The 19018-nt window shown below is 40.0% G+C and overlaps 1 pseudogene; it reads right to left on the bottom strand.

Moving 5' to 3' along the window:
* Positions 1-2424: 2424 nt before the first annotated feature.
* Positions 2425-13116, bottom strand: LOC143394830 (ribonuclease P protein subunit p25-like protein; annotated as a pseudogene).
* Between the last annotated feature and the right edge of the window lie 5902 nt (positions 13117-19018).

Raw genomic sequence — 19018 nt, 5'->3', positions numbered from 1 at the left:
AAATACCTGAGATAAACTAAAAGGAGGAAGTGTTTATTTTTCCTTGAACATTATGGCAAGAGTGCATGGTAGGAGAGCTGCTCATCTCAGGACATCCAGGAAGCAAAACAGAGAGACAGGAAAGGGTTCTGAGCCCAATATTCTCTTCTAGGGCACACCCCAATGACCTAACTTCTTCTCTTGAGGCCCCATTTCCTTAAAGTCCTACCATCTCCTAATTGTACCACACGCTGGGCCCTTCTGGGACACTTACCTAAGCCAAAGCACAGGGGTGTTGCGATGCCAAAACCTTTTGCCTCTCAGCTTTCTTTCTTTTCTTTTTCTTTTCTGTTACTGTATAACTTTTATTTTTAATTGATTTTTAAAAAAATAAATGACAGTGGAATGCATTACAATTCTTATTACACATATACAGCACAATTTTCCATATCTCTGTATATAAAGTATGTTGACACTAATATGTGTCTCCATACATGTACTTTGGATAATGATGTCCATCCCATTCCACCATCCTTGTCTCAGCTTTCTTTCTTCCCTCTAGAACAGAAATTGGCAAACATTATGTCTAAAGTGTTCGCTAATTAATATTTTAGGTTTTGAAGGTCTTACAGTTTCTGTCACAACCCCTCAACTTTGCTGTTGCGATGAGAAAGCATCTACAGACAATACATGAAAGAACTTGGCTGTGTTCCAATAAAACTTTATATATAAAACCAGTTAGTGGGTCAGTTTGGGTTGTGGACCATAGTTTGCTGGCTGCTTTTCTAAAACTATCTGTGACAATAGGGGAGGTCTCTTATGAGAAAGGTACTTTTATCTCGATTTCTATCTTTACCTCTTGAGAAGGTAAACTTGCCTCATTTGGCATATGAGAACCCTGAGACTCTATAGCGACAGTCGGGTTGCTCTTAGCACAGCTGCTAAGAGACACCCGTGGATTCGAATCCAGATCTACTGAGTCAGAATCCAGCATTCTTTTTGCAATTGGTTTTCCTTGCTTTTCCCTTGGAGTATGGGCTATTAGCTCCCAATGTTCGCTGGGCCAATGTGGGGTCACTTCACCTGATTCTTCTGGACTTGCAACCTGTCCCAGCCAACATATACTGCAGGAAACTGCCTGTTACCCAACTCTTCTGCTTATGAATAGGCAAAGTATAAAGGACAGTGTCCTTTGAAACATACAGAAACTGGGCTGAATTTTCTACAACAGGCCTTTGTGCACAAGCCAGTGAAACACCAATAGGAAAAAAAAAAATAACCTTATTGCAAATTAAAAGAACAATCTTTAGAAAATAGCTAAAATGTAAGGTTAATTGGAGCCAGAAATGTCAAATTAATGCAGCAATGCACCGGGGAGCCTGCCCTGGCCTTTGTGCACAGAACCAGTGCACACGATGAAGGGAAGCAGGGAATGATATAATAGGATTTTAGGGAGTCCCCTGTCATATTAAACAGGCTTTGCAATTAATTTCTTGCTGCAATGTTATTTTCATTGGCCTATATTTTCTTTGACCTCTCACATTTTTTAAGCGACCAATGCAGGGCAAGTGGGATTTAGGATTGAAAAAAAAAAAAAAAAACTTCCACAAAACTGTTTTGACTTAAAATTAGTAGAAATGAGATAAAACTGCATTGGGGTGGGTGGGATGTAAGGCCACCCTTAGGATCACTTGGGGTTCCCAGCTTGTTCAGTGGGAAGATACTGACTGACCTGCATTGCTTGGTGATTTACGCCCTCCTTTTTCTCAGCCCCTTTAGTAATCTCCTAGGTCTCGTCTTGCTGGGAAGTCTTGGGATATGCAGGAGGAGGACAGTGGCCATAAGGCCAAGATCTTTCATTCACTGAATGCAAAAACACAGGCCCCTCATCATCTTCATAAAAGCCCTTTGAGGTATGTTCTCTAATTATTGCCATTTTCAGATGGGGGAAATGGAGGCACAGAATGGTTAAGCACCTTTTTGAAGCCACACAGGTAGTCAACATCCCAGGCTGGGAATTGAACCCAGGCCTTCCTGATTCCAGGGGCTGTGTAACCATGTGCTATACTTTCTCCTCCTCATGATGGCCTGAAAGTTCTCCTGGAAGAACTGCAGGCCTCATAATCACAAACTATTTTATTTTATTTATTTCTTCATCAGACAAATGGGCAGAACCTTTATTTCCTGACTCCCCCGCCCCTTGATCTCTGTCAGAAGGCAGATCAGATGTTCTATAGGATTGAGGCAGAGTAAGCCCCTTTCAAACAATCCAGAAATCAGCAGATGCCCACCCCTGGCACTCTTCACAGCCGTACCTTCCCATATGCCAGAGAGAAGGGGGAGGCAGGACTTCTGTGGACCCAAGACTTTCTGGGATTTGACTACAAAGGTTTCTCAGAAAAGGCTCAGCCATCCCAAAAAAGGCAAAGCCATCCAAAGACCTGCTCAGCAGGTCTTCAGGACAAGGTGTCCCAAAGGTCTTCTTCTAAGTTGGGGTCCACAACCAGAGCTGAGCAGGGACCCCAGGCTCGGGCGTGCCCCAGGGGGCTGGAGGCCACACTCTCTGGGGCTCAGGGACTCCCAGCTGAGCAGAACCCTCATTGCAGGTGCATGGCATGCCCTGTGAGCAGGTCTAGACCTGTGTTAGGTGAAGTTGGGACCCAGCTGTCCTCAGTGTGCAGGAAATGCAGTTTGGTGAGCTGGTATAGGTCTGGGAAGAGCTGTTGCATAATTTCAGGCTGTTGACAGCCTTCCCTGCAACCCAGCCAGAACCTGAGAGCACCACATGCCCTGTGCTGCCTGTCTCCAACAGACCCAGTGCCAGCCTCAGCAGGGTTTGAATTTTGCTGCCATCTTGGACCCACAAATCCAGGGTGTCAGGAGGTACCTGGAACGCTGGTGAAGGTGCTGTGAGCTCTACGCCAGCTTTCTGGTAGTTTCTCCATCCTGCTTGCTGTGGTGTCCGTGAATCTTGCCTACTCAGCCACCACTCCCTGCTCACACTGGATCCTCACAGCATAGCCAAGATGGCACACAGGCTAGTCAACAGTTTTATTTTTATTCTTTGTTTTTTAGTTGGGCTAAAAATAACAAGATTTACCATTGTAACCCTTCTCAAGTGTGCTGTTCAATGGCATTAAATACATTTACAGCGATGTGCAATCATCACCACCATCCAACTCCCAACTTTTTTTTATCATGCAAATCTAAAATTCTATATATACATTTGTCAGTTCCCCACCCTCCACTCCCCCAGCCCCTGGCAGCCGCCATATTACTTTTTGTCTCTGGGAATTTTACTACTCTGGGTAACTGCCATGTTGTGGCATGTGACAGAATTTCTTTCTTTTTTAAGGGCTAATAATCCTGCTTGGAGATAGTACATTTTACTTATCCAGTCCTGGGCCCAAGAACACTTGTTTTTCTTCCACCTTTTGTCTATTGTGAGTCATGCTGCTCTGAACCACAGTCAATTTTAAAAGTAGGTATTAGCGTGTGACTATAAAAGAGTTGCATGGGTGATTTCTGAGGTATTTGGTAATGTTCTGTGTTTTGATGGTGGTGGTGGTTATTGGAATTTGAAGTTTGTTTATGGCTCAAACTGACTACCCCCTGACCCCTAGTATATAAAAATTGGTGAAAACTGAATGAGGTCCATAGTCCTGTGAACAATATTGTAGCAAAGTTAGTTCTCTGGTTCTGACATTATGCTACGAGGTCACTATTGTATAGTTCTTTTTTTTATATATAAATAAAATGGACTCTACACTGTTTTTGCAACTTACTGTGAGTTTTATTTGAAAATAAGAAGTTAAGTCATGCCCACGAGAGAGAAGTTAGTAATTGGTTTGCTACACCAGCTCAGCCCCTACAAGGGTATCATATTGTGAGAGTGTTACCAGAAAACCTTCCAGCAATTCTGAATTTTCAAGGACCACTCATTACCATGTTAGCAAGAAATATTTTGTTCATCATAAAATGATTGTGTCCATAATGGCAACAGGGGTAAAGTTAGCATATTATGTTTAGGATTTTATTTGTGCAGAAGAGAGAGCTTGGTAGTTTCCTTGAGGTCATGTGTAATATCCAGTGTACCATGCAGTGGGGTACAATGATCCCCATGTAGACATTGCTATTGCACTTTGTAGATAAGGAGATTGGGACCCCAGAGGGGTAAGTGATGGTCCAGTGTCAGTGAGTTAGGCAGACTGCACTCATTTATCTTATGGCAAGTCTCTGTCCTTTCACCCACACCATTCTTCCTGAGTGAAGCAGACTTACATGGAGCAAGGGTTGTGAACGTGGGTAGTGTTTGGGGATGGCTTAGTGTTGGGGATGGTGCAGAGTGATGTGATCTCCTGTGTTCTCAGCTTGAAGCTGCCAACAGGTGCCTGTGCTGAGATTTTTTAAGGACCAAATTGTCAAAAGGTCTGAGCACCCTATGAAAAAATAAGATACATTCAGACTTTGGGCTTAATTATGTTTTCTTACAAGGTATGCAGACTTTAAATAAGAGGCAAAATTCTGTATAACTTTGCTGTGTTGGGCTTTCTCAGAAAGTATATATATGGAAATTTTTTGGATGAATTTGGGGTAGGGGATTTAAAAGTCTTGGTCTCTTTAGAAAGCTGGAAGCATGAATTCTGAATATCATTACTAAAACATACTGTATCTTTATAGAAAAATGTTGGTTCTTGGAATTGTTGGAATGCCTACAACTTAACATTAGTAGGAATTTTACTACTCTAGGTAACTAATATGAACTCATATTACTAGGTCTGGTCTCACTGTATATCACGCTGTGTCAAAGCATTCATCCATTGTCAGTCTAATTTGGAATCAAATGTCATGTTAATTTAGAAAGACCTCAGGAGACATGCCTAGTTTTCAAAGACACGGACAGTGAGCTCTAGGAAGACCGAGGAATGCTCCCTGCATGGGCGACAATGCCTCTCAGAGGGCCAGGAAGCCATGGCCAAGGGCAGATTGGAGAGCTGGCTGCCCCTCTTTCTCAAATGAAGAAAGTCAGCATCTGGCTGCTTGTTTCAGTGTTCCCCACCACCTTGTAAGATAATATTGTTTTCTTTGCTTTACCACGGAAGTAGGTGAGGCTCAGAGGGTTAGCTAGCTAAGGATTGCAAATTGGTAAATGAAACTGCTTGGTTTGATCCTCCCTTCTGATTTTAAGTTCAGTTCGCATTCCTGCACACTATGATGAATTTCCTATCATTTGGTTCTTTAGACAAGTGAGAAAGTCAGAGATTAGAACATTGTGGCTTCAATTACAGTTTTCCCATAGGCGTGTCTTCGATGTGTGTGTATTTATATACACATTAGCATTTGCTATTTCATATCTGATGAAATTTTATTTATTTATTTTTATTATTATTATTTTATTTATTTATTTATTTATATTGGTTGTTCAAAACATTACAAAGCTCTTGACATATCATATTTCATACATTAGATTCAAGTGGGTTATGAACTCCCATTTTTACCCCAAATACAGATTGCAGAATCACATCGGTTACACATCCACAATTTTACATAATGCCCTATTAGTAACTGTTGTATTTGATTTTTGATGTGATTTTTTTGGACAATGTTAATTTGTTTTTTCTTCTGCGGTGCTGGGGATCAAGCCCAGAGTCTTGCAATGTTAGGCAAGAGTTCTACCCTTAGCCCCCAAATGTTCATATCTTACATGAAATGTGTGATTATTCAAAGTCCACCCAAACCAAAAAATGAGATTGAGAGCATTTAGCCAGCTCAGCAATTCATGATCTCTTAATAGATGTGAACAGTGATAAAAAGATATGTGTATGCAGCTGGTGTATTTCCAGCACTCTGGCTTCCATTGAGAATTTAGGTTTCAGAGGTAGTTTCCAACTTTTTTTTAACCCTCCTGCTACAGTACCCCCAATTATTTATATTTCTAGAATGCTGAGAAGGTGGGGAAGGATTTAGTAGTAATATGGGCAAATCCTTAATTGGCTCTGCCAGCCAGGTGGCTAGTCGATGAACCACCATATTTCAATGGCATAAGCATCAACTTATAGTTAAATATTTGCACGTGTATCTAATTGTCTATGCAAAATTGTTCCTGCTAAACAGGAGTCTGGTTGAGTCTTCAAAATAACCTGGCATCCAACATGCATTAATATTTTAAACCATTATGAACACTTGGTGCTGTAGATCCAATTTTACTAAAGTGTTTTTAAAAAACACCTCCCACAGCAGAGTGTAATTTTTTTTTTTTTTTTGGGTATATCTGTAGCTAGCGTATAATGCTATCGTAAGCTTCCAGGAACCAAGAATCCTGATGATATATTTAAAGTGTCCAAATAACCAGTAAAAAGCATCCACTTAATAGATGGGTTATTATTTTTTTTTTCCAAGTAATGCCAGAAAACTGATTTGACAGATAGAGCTGCTGAGTTAACTTTGTGTTACTGTCTCAAATTATGAGGGAATTAGTCACTCAGGTCACATGGATGGATGAGTGCATAGCAGCCGTTACTCAGGCTTTGACCCATGAAGGAAGTCCTTCATCAAACATGCAGAGTGCCTGTTGTGCTCCTGCCTCTGTGTTGGAGGCAGCAACATCTGCTGATGTTTTGATGTGATGGTGCAGATGGGGTTTAGGAGAGGGAATCTTACACCCTGCCCAGGAAGAGAGGTGAACTTAGGGTGCAGAGTTGAACCATCAGAAGGTACCCTACAGGGAGGAAAAAGGGGGCCAAGGTCGTCCAGAGTGTGGGAGCAACTGTACACCATAGACAGGAAAGAAAGGATAGAGCAGGTTTGGGGAAGGCTGCGGGGGTGGCTTGGTGTCTAGCAGATGAGGCACCGCAGAGGGTGGTAGTATATTAGTCCATTTTGTGTTGCTATAACAAAATATCTGGCTTTGTGGATTTTATAAAGAAAAAAGGTTTTTTTTTTTTTTTTTTTTTTTCTCTAAGAAAAAAGGTTTATTTAACTAATGATTCTGGCAGCTAGAGAGTCCAAACAGCACAGCAGCTGTGTCATGGAGAGGGACCCCTGGATGTGTTACAACATGATAGAGAAGCAGAAAGCAGCAACAAGCAGAAGAGGCCAGGCACACGGGGTGAGCTTGCTTTATAACAAACCACTTTTTTTAAGAACAAACTCCATAAGACCAACATTAATCCCTTCAGAGGTGTTACCCCATGACCTGATTACCTTCCACTAGGCCCCACCTCTTAATGATCCCACCACCTCTCAAGATGGTTGCACTGGAGAGTAAGCTTCCAATACACGAAATTTTTTGCCGGGGGAGGCATTCAAACCATTTCCAAACCCCAGCAAGTGGGGAGTGAAGCTACTGAGAGTATGAAGATGTGAAATCATGAAAAAACTTGTAAATTGAGCCAAGGACTTGCACCCTAGCCAGAGGGATTTCCCCTGGGTGGCAATGCACTGTGGTGACCACTCAGTCTCTGGGACAAGCAACACAGAGATTGTAGCACAGCACCCACACAGGGGAAATTTTACTAACTACTCAAGATCCTTTCTTTAATTTTTCTGGTACTGGGGATTTGAATCCTGGGGGTGCTTTATCACTAAGCTACATCAGTCAATTTTTATTTTGAGACAGGGTCTTTCTTGCTAAATTGCACAAGCTGACCTCAAACAGGTGATCCTCCTGCCTCAGCCTCCTGAGACAAGATCCTTTCTAAAATGCTGTAATCTGTTGCCCAGAACCTACCTTTCCCCAGTCCTGAGGTCTTGTTTCTACAAAGATTGCGAGGTAAAACAGACCTGGGAAACAACATCAGAAATTAGAATTCAAAAGCAATACTGGTGCAGCTAAATTGTTGAATACTATGGTGACCATCTTTATATTTCATTTAACAAATCTTTATTTCATTCAGTGGTTTTCCCACCAGGAAAAAATGTCTGGAGACGTTGTTGGTTGTCACAACCAGAATGGAGGTGTCACTGGCTCCTACGGGAGTATAGGCCAGGGAGGCTGCTAAACATCACAGGAGAGTTCACAGGACGACCCCTATTACAGAGAATGACCTGGGCCAGAGTGCGTGCCAACGGTGCTGAGGCCCAGAAACTCTGATTTAGTACCTGGCAGGACTAGACACTGTGCCGGTCTTTGGGAATATTGAGATCAATTGGACTTGACTCGTGACCCCCAGAAACTGTGATGTACAGCAAGTGACAGGCTTGGGAATGACAGCTGGGGTGCCTTGAGGGTCTCAGGACTGTGTTTCTAGAAGCAAGAGCAGTCTGTGCAATGTCCTGGGCAGGATTCTCCAGGACCCGTGGACTTGTTTCTCTTTTCCTTGGGCGAACAACAAGCCGTGTCCTTCCTTCAATGCTGAAGTTCTTTGGCCTGCATAGAATCCAGGAAGGACAGGGGAGTAGAAATGAGAAAAAAAAAAAATCACTAGGAGAAAAGGGCAGATAAAAGAGAGGCTGATTTATAATGCTGTAGCTGTAGTTTATTTCTAGATCATATTTTATTTGTGCAGACAGTTTCGTGGGGATTTGAGAGAGGCAAGACCTTGACTTGGTGTTTTGTAACCCCTCGGTTCCAGATCAGAGCTGACACATGACCCTTCCCTCCTTTCCTTCTTTCCTTCCTTCCTTCCCTCACTCTTTTGCTTGCTTCCTTTCTTTTATGATAAATTTTATTGTATGTACTTAAAATATATATATCATGGTGTTATAAGGTACATATAAAGAGAGAGAGTAAAATAATTACTATAGTGTTACAAATGAACATACCCATCGTCTTACATAAGAGGTGCTTAATAAACATTTGTTGATTAGGAATCTTGCATGAAATCTCTTGCACTCTGGTGCCCTCTCAGGGGGAACATTTTCAAGATATCAAAGGTTGTCAAAGGATGGCGTAGCTTGCCTTCGAGAGAGCAGCCTCATCCAGAAGCATCCTCTGCAGCCACCGCTCAGCAGGTTCTTTACCTCAGACTTGGCCACATTTCCTTAGCCTGCTTTTGCAATCAGGCTATTTACCCAAATCTCTGCTTCCTGATGACCTTCCTGCGGTGTGGAGGGTGAGCTGCAGCTGCAGAGCCAGCCAGGATGCTGACAGTGTCCCAGATGTTTGTGCTCCAGGGATGACGCTCTGTTCTCAGTCCAAGTGGCCCACTCCAAGGGCTCCTGCCAACCCAGCCTGCAGCCACCCTTTTTGAGACCCTGTTGGTTTCAGGGAGTCATTTGCTGGCACTCTGGGTCACAGCAGCTGATACAGCGACAGGACAGAGAACTGCCGTTGGACCCAACACCCGTGCTGAAGCAGAAAAGTGACATGAATGGAGAAGAAAACATAAAAATTCCTGCATGCCAGGGAAAGATTATGCTGGCTTACCCACCGAGTTCCTGCTGAGCACTGTTGTAATTGGAATGTACTCTTTGCAAAGTTTATTGGGTCCTGGAGCGACTTGTAACTGAACTGGTCAATTAATCTATTATTATTATTTTTTAATGAGTTAGGGGATTTCCTTTAGCAGAAAATCACCAGGAAGCATGACCAAATGCCCAGAGCTTGGGGAAAGGCTGCCCTCTCATTCTGGAAAACCCTACTCAACAATTAAAGGAGGAAATGGATGCCTCCCGCTACAGGTGGCAAATTGGGCTGATCTGGGAAGCAAAGAGGAAGGATTTATTCGGCTTGGAGGTGAGCACAGGGAGATCACCATGAAACCGATTACTCAAGTGCAGCAGCTTGAATTCTTGGAAATAAAGCCGTTGAGTTTCCCTGCTGAGAGACAAATGATTTCTATTTAAAAACCTGCTTGTTCTGTGCAGTAACTCCCAATGTAGCAATAATTAATGATATCAGAAGGTTAAGAAAGACCTTCTGCTGGAATCCCTCTGCTGCAGGCGTGAAATTGGATTAAAGTGAAGATAAACTTAGACATTAAATCTGTTGAGGAAATCAGTAATTATGAGGAAATGCACACATTTTGAGCTATTTGAGTGAGCCACGCTGATGCTGGGTGTCTAGTCTTGCACTGGGCATTTGGGGCTTCCTGGAGATGAACTGTCGGAAAGGGTCACTAAACAGGCCATGATAACCACCTTAATCCCAACTCTAGATTTAATTTTTCCCCCCCAAAATGAAGTTTTGTCAGTCTTTTAGGCTCATGCTGTGGCCACGTTGCTGGCTGCTTACCTAATATTTGTTTCCTTTTTTTACTTATTAGCATATTTTTTCATGGGGACAATGTAAAAACCAAGGTGTGTAGAGTTAGCCCTTGGTATCTGAGGGGGACTGGTTCCAGGACCTCCCTCAGATACTCCAGTAGAAACTACATAATTCTCCTATATCCTTATATGATCTCTAGATGACTTATAATACATAATGCAATGTAAATGTTATATAAATAGTCATTATCCTGTATTATACAAGGAAGAAGGTTTGCACATTTGGTACAGAAACAGTTATTTTCCCCAGTATTTTTCAACCCATGTTGGGTTGTATCAGTGGATGCAAAACTCACAGACACAGAGGTACAACTTTAATTTTCTAGGCAGTTTGGAGAATGGGTGTGACTATTTGATATGGTCTGGCCAAAGAAATTTACATGGATGTCTGTGGGGTGGGGCTTCTGGGAAACAAGAGACAGGGTCAGCAGGCACGTGCCTTTTACTCCCATTCCTCCCTGTTCTCCTGTATGAAATAGCAATGAAAGACCTGGGAAGTTTGGCCTCCATTTTATAACCATTGGGATGAAATTTCTGTCTTAAAGATGGAAGCATCCCAGTTAGAAGGAACCTGTCTCCTTCATGACCTCCTTGGACACATAAACGGGAAGGAGAAGGCTCTGCTCTCAGGCATTTTGACTGATCAAGCCCAAGGTCATGAAGTTTAAATTTAGAATGAAATCTTCTTCCTGATTTTAAGCAGAGAGTCAAAAGGAAATCCCATCTTGGGCAGCCTGGGATGTTATTTGAGATAACTTGTTGTGAGATTTCCCTGGCCTCCCTGGAGGAAGAAGACACACTCTTCTCCATCCACGAAGATGGGCTGGGCCAATAGCGGCACATTTTCTGAGCATGGAAAGGATAGTGGAAGAGGTGTTGATGGCATGTGGCTGAGGACATGGCTCCTTTGGTCTTCTCTGGGTCTCCTCAGTCCCCCTCAGTATATCACATGTCTGCCTCTAGGGATCTGATTCAGCTCTGTTGGATCCAGATGGATTCTGAGTTGAACAGAAGGCCTCTTGGAATCAACAATTTTAGGACAAACAGGAAAAACAACAACAAACAAAACTTCATTCCCTCCCTTTTCCTGTAAATATCCAAAGCTCACTGTCTAAACAGAGAGGACTAGATTTCCATTTTGCCAGTTATTTTGAGGATGCTTGATGCTATTTGGGTTCAGGCAAAGCTGGATCAGGGGATCTTTCTCTCCTTTGTGATGAGCTTGCTTCTGGGCACTTGGACTGCGCAGCTGGGGCTGAGCAGATCCTAGAGGATTTGAGCATGGAATGGGTATGAGGTTGAGTACCTCTTGATGAACACCTCACCCACCAACAGGAGTCAGCAGCTTTATCACACTTCCTGGGTCACATTATCAGAGTCCTTCCATGGCTGAAGAGTCCTGTGTTTGGTCTTTAGCCATTTAAAGCTCATACCTCCATGCATTTCTTCAATCAGTCTTCATCACAATTCTTGAGCCATGTTTAGCTTCATGTTACCTATGAGGAACCAACGCTTTGAGAGATCACCATCTTAGTTCATGGAAGATCTGGGATGAATTCATTGTAGCCATCTTCCTTTTTCCTCATTGCTTCTACATGGGTTTCCATTTCCTCTCCATAATCCTCTCTTTTGATTTCAAAGAGTCTGTTGACTGAACTGCTGACATTCACATATTATTATTCCTGGGCTCATAGATAAACTGCTTTCCCCCAGGTTGTGTTGGATGGTGTAATAAGCATGGGCCAATGATGTGGAACGAATAGGTGTTTTTACTACTTTCAATTCTGGCTCCTAAAATGTGATGCAGACTCTTTGCATGTGGAGACTCCAGAAAGACAGACCATTAAGAGGACTCAGTGACTGAGCCAAAGTTAAAAGAGGTATGACAAACAGTTTGAAGAGAGATGCTCAGCTTAATTCCTCTGTCAGGCCACTGAGACATAATGGGATTTATTTGTTTTAGCAACTAGTGTTAATAACCCAAGCTAATACAGGCTGTGTGTATTGCTGATGCACAAAAGTCTGTACTGAATCTCACAAAGATCATGACTGGTTAATTGGGAGAAATGATGTACCAGATATTCTGGGATGGGCATAATAAAGTTTGGTGGAGACACTCTCTTTCAACTTGAGATTCCTATAAACTACATAGCTTTGAAGATGATTGACATGGTTAGGTTTTTCAGGATTGAGTAAAAGAGGCATGCAATTAGCTCAGTTCTAGTTATTAGCTCTGTCTTTGGTCTCTTAGAGTTTCCTTTAATGATGTCTAAATTCCTCCATGGGTTTTTCCATAAACACAAAATCAAATTTCTTGCAGCTGCTTCCTGAATCTGACCTGTTGGGAATGATTCTTAAGTTGTGGAAGTAGATGTAGACACCTTCTACCACACTCCCCAACATTCAAGTGCACGCATACAAGCACATAGTTTTGAGTTATGTAGTGTTTTGTTTTGATCTTCAATAGTAGTATCTTTGAGGTTGTGCTTATGTAGCAGAGAGCAAGTTACTTCATTTCTGAAATCCAGACTCTTCTTGTGGAAAAGGAAGGTAGAAGTCCCCACCTCTCAGTTGTTGTGAGAACAGACTGTGGTAATATATGTCATGTGGTGAGCACTGCGCTGGGAGCCCAATGGGCTCCCTCAACAGAAGATATGTTATTTACTAACAGTACAGTACAGACTTGTCTCCGTAATTTCATCAGAGGGTGCTCAAGTCCAGAGTTCAAGTTGCTTGGTAGTGGTTTGGCAAAAACTTGAGCAATGAGAAAATATATAATCGGAGGGAAAATGAAGTCAACAATCTGCAAGTCAGTAAGTCTAGTTTTTTAAATGAAACTATTTTTTTAGAACAGTTTTGGGTTCAAGCAAAATTGAGTGGAAGGTATAGAGATTTCCCTTCCAATTACCTACCATCCACATCTTGCACCATGGTAGTACATTTGTTATAATTGACTATCCTACACCCACATATCATCACCCAGAGTCCATAGACCACATTAGTGTTTGCTCATGGCATTGTATAATCTATGGTTTTTGGACAAATATATAATGACATACAACTACCATTATAGTATCATACAGAAGAAGTTAATTGCTCTAAAAAATCCTCTGTGCAGCAGCTATTTACCCATCCCTTCCCCCAACCTCTGTGACTAGATTTTCTCTTGTTACAGTGGTTTTACAGTTTTGGACTTGGTATTCAGGTCTATGTTTGAGTTAATTTTTGTGAAGGGTGTACAATCTGTTAGATTCACTTTTTACATGCAGGTGTCTAGTGGTTCTAGAACCTTTTGTTGAAACACAATTTTTACTCCACTGTATTGTCATTGCTCATCTGTCAAAGATTAGTTGACTACATTTATATAGATTATTTCTGGGCTGTATCATGTTCCGTTGGTCTACTGATCTTTTCTTTCAACAGTATTGTATTATCTTGATTACTTTAACTTTATGCCAAATCTTGAAGTTGGGTAAGGTCAGTTCTCTGACTATTCTAAGTCTTTTGCCTCTACGTACAAACTTTAAAATCAGTTTGTCAATATCTGCAAGATAACTGTCTGAAATTTTTGTTGCATTTTCATTAAGTTCTAGGTCCAGTTGGGAAGAAGTGACATATTGACAAATTGAGACTTTCTATCCATGACTATAAAAATATATCTCCATTTATTACTTCTTTAATAACTTTCATCAGAGTTTCCTTCATATATATGGTGTATATATTTTGTTAGATTTATAACTATTTCATGTTTGGGGGTGCTAATGTAAATAGTAATTTGTTTTAGATTTCACCTTCCACTGGTCATTGCTATTATATAGGGAAAAAATTGCTATCATTATTTATTAGTTCTAGAAGATTTCTTCTTTCCTGATCAATTCCTTTTGGCTTTTCTACATAGATTATCATTTTAATGTACACAAGATCTGTAGTGTTGTCCCATCTTTTGTATCCAATATTAGCAATTAGTGTCTTCTCTTTTTTTTGCTTAGCCTGGCTAGAAATTTATTGATTTTTATTGGTCTCTTCAAAGAGCCAGCTTTTGACATTTTTGGTTCTATTGGTTTCTTGCTTACCATTTCATTGATTTATGCTCTATTTTTTAAAAAAATATTTCCTTTCTTCTACTTACTTGGGATTTAATTTGCTCTTCTTTTTCTAGTTTTCTGAGGAACATTTTGATTTTAGTTCTTCCTTCTTTTCTAATACGTGTATTCAATGTTATAAGTTTCTTTTAAGTACCAATTTTGCTGTATTCTGCAAATTTTAATGAGTTGTATTTTCATTTTGGTTTAGTCCAAAATGAATTTTTAATTTCTCTTGAGAGTTCTTTTACCCATGTGTTATTTAGTAAAAGGTGAAATATTTATATAGCCTGAACAGAAACCAGACTATCCATGTGTTATTTAGAAGTATGTTGTTTAATCTTCAAGTATTTTAGGATTTTCCAAAATAGCTAACTTTCTGTCATTGATTTCTAGTTTAATTTCATTTTGGTTTGAGAACACATATTATATGATTGCTATTCTTTTAAATTTGCTAAATGTATTTTGTGGCTAGGCATGTGGTCTATTTTGGTGAATGTTTCATGTGAGCCTGAGAAAAATGTGTCATATGCTGTTGTTGGGTGAAGTTGTCTGCAGATGTCCATTATACCCAATTTATTAATGATTTTGTTGAGTTCAACTATGTTTTACTGATTTTCTTCCTGCTGGATCTGTCTATTTCTGATAGAAAGGAATTGAAATCTTTAACTATAAAAGTGGATCCAGGTCTGGGATTGTGGCTCGGCAGTAGAGTGCTTGCCTAGCATGTGTGAGGCCCAGGGTTCAATCCTCAGCAACATATAAAAATAAAATAAAAATATTGTGTCCAACTACAAATAAAAAATAAATATTAAAAAAGTGGATCCATCTGCTTCTCTTTGCAATTCTTAGTTTTCTGATATATTTTGATGCTCTGTGATTTCACATACATGTATTAAGATTATTATGTATTTTGGGAGTATTGACCCCTTTATAACTATATAATGCGTTTCTTTATCTTTGATAACTTTTCTTAATCTAAAGTGAGATTGATGTGAATTTAACATAGCTACTACCACTTCCTTTTGTTAGTATCACCATGGCATATTTTCTCCATTCCTTTACTTTTAATATATGCATATCTTCATATTTAAAGTTGGCTTTCTAGCCAGTTATCACAGCACTCAGGAGGCGGAGGCAGGAGGATCACAAGTTCAAAGTTAGCCTCAACAATTTAACAAGGCTCTAAGCAATTTAGCGAGACCCTATCACAAAATAAAAATAAATTAATAAATAAAAAGGGCTGGGGATGCAGCTCAGTGGTTAAGTGCCCCTGGGTTCAGTCCCTGGTACTAAAAATAAACAAGCAAATGAACAAACAAAAATAAAGTTGTTTTCTTATAGAAAACATATAATTGGGTATTGTTTTGCAACCCACTCTTATAATCTCTGTTTTTTAATTGGCATATGTAGAATATTAATGTTTAAAGTGGTAATTGATATAATTAATACCTACCTGTCACTGTTTCTATTTGTTGCCCTTATTCCTACTTTTATCTTCTATGTTTCTTTTGCATTTTGTGGTTTTAAATGAGGATTTTATGATTCTCCTTTCTTATGTATCAGTTAAAGTCCCCCTTTTAGTAGTTTCTCTAGAGTTTTAATACGTGCATACTACATGCCCACTTTTAAATAATACTATGCAGCTTCACAGATTATCCAAATATCTCATAATAACAAAATATTTCAAAATCCTCCCTTATAAACAAACATACATAAGAATATACATTATATACATGACACATATAATTCATACAATACAGTACCAATGCATATACATACATTTTTATGTATATGTAATTTATATACATAGTGACGATACATAATAATGTGTCATTTAATAAAGGGGATGCATTCTGAGAAATGCATCCTTAGATGATTTTGTTAATGTGTGAACAACATAGAATGTACCTATATAAACAAATTTAGCTACATTGGTTTTGGTAACGTAACTTTATGAAGCCACCATCATATATGGGTCTGTCATTGACTGAAATGCTGTTATATGGCATATGACTATGTGTGTGGTGTGCATACTTGTGTGGGTATATATTCATATCCATTAGATAAAATTTTAAATTTTACCTTCACTTATTCCTTTTTCTGATGCTCTTCTTGGAGGCCTGAGTTCCTGATCTATATTATTTTACTTTCTCTGAAGAGTTTCTTCTAGACATTCTTTCAAGGCAATTCTACTGGTAACAGATTCTCTAAATTTCTATTTGTCTGAGAAAGTCTTCATTTCTTATTCATTTTTGAATGATAATTTCAAAGGGTTAGGATTTTAGGTAGGTGGCTTTTTATCTCTCAATACTATGCATTTCACTCTACTCTCTTCTTGCTTGCATGGAAAAGATATATTTTCTGCAATGTGGATATGCTATGCCTAATGTAGGGTTTTTTTCTTTTTGCATTTAGTTTGCTTGATGTCCTCTGAGCTTTCTAGGTATGTAGTTCAGTATCCAATTTAATTTGGGGGGAATTCTCATTTAATATGACCTCAAATACTAGTTTTGTTTCTTTCTTTCTTCTCTTCCTAGTATTCTCATATATGTTTGCCTCTTATAGTTCTCCTAGTTCTTAGATAGTTTTCTCTCTCTCTCTCTCTCTCTCTCTCTTTCTTTTTGGTATTGGGGATTGAATCCAGGGATGCTTAACCACTGAGCCACATCCCCAGCCCTTTTTTTTTAGATTTTATTTTGAGACAGGGTCTTGCTAAGTTGCTTAGGGCCTTACTGAGTGACTGAGGCTAACTTTCAATTTGCGATCCTCTTGCCTCAGCCTCCCAAGTTGCTGGGAGGCTGGGTGCTGTGTGCGCCTGGCACCTGGCAGTTCTTGGATATTCTGTTCTATATTTTTAGTATATTTTTCTTTTTGCTTTTTACTTTTGGAAGTTTCTATCATATCCTCAAGCTTAGAAATTCTTTTTCTATTTAAACATTAATATTTAAAGTAGTTTTTGGCAGAGCTGGATTACTATTGATAATATTCATTACTGTTTTTATTTGCTGGTACGTATTCTTTTTTCTCCGGCTCCTGGGAATCGAACCCAGGGCCTCACACAGTTTAGGCAGGTACTGTGAGCTACATTCTCAGCCCTGTTGTTCTATATTCAAATTACATATTAAGAAGAGAAGGATGCTCTGATTTGTTTCAAAGTGGTTCCTTCTCTCCTCTTCCTTCTGGAAGTTAGAGGGGATGGTTATCTGATAATTACTGTAAGGAACTGGTAGAGCTCATGGAAGTGAACCCAGAGATGGACTCTCAGATTTCCCATACTGAGTATCCAACAGTTATCAATCACAATTCAGGTTTCCCATGCTGGCACTGCTTCCCACAGAGGTTTCTGCTCCCGAATTTCTGTTCTAGTATGTTGTGATGTTCTGTACCTCCCTGTTAATCTCTCTAATTTCTGGGGTATTGGTTTGCCTTATGACCTCTCTCTTCCCTTACAGATCTAGGGAGAACTATTGCTTTTTCAGTTTTTTATTCTGGTCCTATGTCAGACAAGAAACCAGAAGGCAATCTCTTTGTTTTTTTTTAAAAAATATCAATGTTTATTAGGATTCCAGTATTATCTTGCCATATCACTTCTATTTTTATTCTCTGTTTCAGTTAAAATTTATTCCCTAATGTTTGCCTCCAAAGAAGAAAAGTATATACTACCTGGATTGTCTTAAGTGAAAGTTCTGTAAGTTTGAACACTTATTTATTATTTATGGCAGGTGGAGGAGGCTTCCTTTCTTCTGGTCTCAGCAGTAGCCTGCTGACATTTGTGATCAGAAGCTGAATTTAGAATAAATGTTCCTCTTAGTGAATGCAGCAAATTTACTTGCTGTTCCTTTTGGGATGGCTTGTGCTTTATGGTATTTCAGCTCTTTCTTTTTATTACACTTTTACTTTGCTTCTTCTAACATCACTGGGAATGGACAGAGTTGGCAGCTTTTACAGTATGTATCCTAGGAAATATTTTGGGGGCCTATTAATTCTCAACAACTTCAGTTGGCAAACAGAATGCCTGGAAACAAATGAGTTTGGCGAGCAGCCCAGGCTGTCAAACCAGGCTTCTGTTCATTAGCAAGGACCTACCTTTTGTGCTCTGATGTGGTTCTATTTTGCAGATGGTTTCTTTATCTGAGTGAGTGGACGGCTTTGGGATCTTGGGGGTTATTACTCTACTCACTCAAGCAGGAACTTGGAGGCACAGAGGATTGTATAAAAGGCAGGCACAACTGAGGGTCTTTGTTGAAGGGTCTCAATGTATTCTACTTACACATTGTTTCTATTTCTGACTCCCGAGCTTTACACTGCAGTCCCATAGATGGGGAAGTATGAACTCAGAAAAGTACCTGTCTCTTCCTCCTGGAACAGAAATCACATTCTGACACAACATATGAATGACTTGCCTGGGAGCAGAGCCCTGGGCTTCTCAGCTGTTGCATCCTTATTTTCTTACCCCACTCTGGTTTCCTAGCCACCATCTTGGTCTCTGCCTCTGGGAATCCAATTTTTAAGTGAGAAAAGTGGGGAAAGTTTCTGCAGGTTCTATCTCTCCCCCTCCTTCTTTTAAAATATTCTAGAAAATTACATTCATTTTCATGTTATTTCCTGTAGAAATTGTGCAGAATGCACTTGGAGAAGGTGCCCTAGCTGAGTGTAAACTGAGATTTGCCTGGTCAACTGGGAGGATGATGTGCTTCTTCCCTCTACCTGTTCCCTCACATTGCTGATTGATTTATATGAATTTACTA

The sequence above is a fragment of the Callospermophilus lateralis genome, chromosome 3 (assembly GCF_048772815.1).
Source record: "Callospermophilus lateralis isolate mCalLat2 chromosome 3, mCalLat2.hap1, whole genome shotgun sequence".
Classification (NCBI taxonomy): Eukaryota; Metazoa; Chordata; class Mammalia; order Rodentia; family Sciuridae; genus Callospermophilus; species Callospermophilus lateralis.
Note: the sequence above shows the minus strand (reverse complement) of the source record. Positions and strands in the feature narration are given on the sequence as shown.